We start from the raw sequence: 2,500 nt of genomic DNA, 5'->3' as shown, positions 1-2,500 counted from the left end.
GTCATAGCACTTTATGCTACAGCATTCAGGGCGTTGAGGATTAATCAGCTCAGTAAAGTCCTCTTTCAAGTAAGCTTTTATGATGGATAAAATCCTAGAAAGAGGTACTCCAAGATCTATATCCAAACTTTGCTTGTCACATGCTGACTTTCCTTGGCGATCAGCATGATTATGCCTAGGGACAACATGCAATGGAATCCACACAAAACGTATATCATGGCCTCGTTCTTTTGCACGATACATGTTTATCCTGATGTCATTTGCAGTATTTCCTGCACCTTTGTCTAGAGTGTTCAGAGCCTGGAGAGCACTCAGTGAATCGCAGAAAATTACCCCTGAGCCTTGATTCAATAAAAATTCGGTGGCCATGAGTATTCCTGCCAATTCAGTTTGCATAGTGCTAGCCCAGTCATAAACCCTCCTATAATCCTGGTGCTGCAAAATATGTTTTTTATACACAACAAATGCGCATCCTGCTCTGCTCCCACACTGTAAGACCAAATTCGACATCTGGCGCTTTGATACCGTAGATTTTACCTACAGTTCTTATTTACAATCTGACTATGGGTGCAATCGGGTGACTCTGCTTGCTGGTCAGGATGCAGGGGACAGCTAGCAACGATGACTCAGTGTAATCATTGGTCCCCCCCTGCTACAAGTCATCATAAATTAGTACACTAATGGTAAATATCCTTGTCTGTACATACTGCGTATATGTTAAAAATGATAACCACCATTAATGATATGGAAGAATACTAGCACATAATGTAATATTCTGCAGTGCGCTATAGGGAATTGTTCTAAAATTCAGGGGCGTATCGAGGAAGGGGGGGGGGAGCAGCACATCATCTACCCATTATCTTTCTGTCGACGGCGTCCTTCCCTTATGCAGCAAATAAGAGAAAGAACTTGTTGAGATCTGCTCCCCCCTAAAAATGGAAGACACACTCCCTTACCTCCCTAGCGCAAAAAAGAAAGAAAGAGAGGAGAAAGAAAGAGAGTGAGAGAGAGATAGAGATAGAGATAGATAGATAGACAGACAGATAGATAGAGGAGAGAGAGAGAGAGAGAGAGAGAGAGAGAGAGAGAGAGAGAGAGAGAGAGAGAGAGAGAGAGAGAGAGAGAGAGAGAGAGAGAGAGAGAGAGAGAGAGAGAGAGAGAGAGAGAGAGAGAGAACGATACAGAAAGATAGATGAATAGATAGAGAGAGAGGGAGAACAAATAATTAGGTATAACCCTGCTGTGTAACTTGCATAGATTACAAAACATACTGTATTTGGACAGGAAGTATAGTTTATACTTTTAATTCAATTATTTACACACAAGACAAACAGAGGAGCAAAAAGTATACGCAGTAAAAACATAAAAACGACAAAAAAGAAATGTAATTCAATCTGTATTTTAATTCCATGCCAAACAAACAGAGAAAAAAACAAATAAAAAAAAAAATAAAAAATAAAACGAAACCTGCTTAGTCCCAGTTCATCATGAAATTTAATCTGCATTTCATTTACACACAAAACAACAGAATAATAAAGGAAACTATACCCAATAGAATCACTAACAAAACATACAAAAAACGTAAAAAAAAAAAAAATCTAAACTATTTAGTTCCAAATCACCATGAGCTTTAATCTGTATTTCATGTCCACACAAAACAAACAGAGAGAGAGAGAAAGACACGAAAACTCTACCCAATACATCATCAACAAAACGTACAAAAAACGTACAAAAAATGTCTAAAACCTGCTTAGTTCCAGATCAGCATGAGAGTCGCGCTGCTCCCCTATCCCCTCCGCTGTACAACGAACATCATGAACTGACCTTGAACTGCGATGAACGACAGGATGCGTCTGTCCATGTGTCTCACGCCCACGCTCGCATAAAACCCACCCACCCCACACCTTTAGCCCGCTACCCACCCGGCACCCTTAGTTCATCACCCACCCGACACCCACTACCCACGCACTAGCTTTCAATCCACGGTCCGTACCTTTACATTCATCGGACTATCCACACCCACCCCATCAGCCCACTACCCAACCCACCTGCAACCCTTCCCTCTCGACCCCTATTCCTTCCTGTACTCTCAAACCCACCGGCCACCTCCATATCCTCGAAACACTACCCACCCCCTCAAACTTAACACTCCATCCAACCCACCGGCAACCCACCTACCTTCCCTCTCCTCCTCAATCCACCGGCAACTCACCTACCCTCTTCCTCAACCCACCTCCCTTCCCCCTCAACCCACCAGCAGCCCACCTCCCCTCCCCCTCCCCCTCAACCCACCAGCACCCCCCCCCCATCAACCCACCTCCCTTCCCTCTCCCCCCAAATCCACCTCCCCACTCCCTCAACCCACCAGCAGCCCACCTCCCCATCAACCCACCTCCCCTCCCCCTCAACCACCAGCAGCCCACCTCCCCCTCCCCCCCACCCACCAGCAGCCCACCTCCCCCTCAACCCACCTCCCCTCCCCCTCCCCCTCAACCCACCA

Source organism: Penaeus monodon, chromosome 12 (assembly GCF_015228065.2).
Source record: "Penaeus monodon isolate SGIC_2016 chromosome 12, NSTDA_Pmon_1, whole genome shotgun sequence".
Lineage (NCBI taxonomy): Eukaryota > Metazoa > Arthropoda > Malacostraca > Decapoda > Penaeidae > Penaeus > Penaeus monodon.
The sequence above is the reverse complement of the archived record's forward strand: the minus strand, read 5'-3'. Positions refer to the sequence as shown.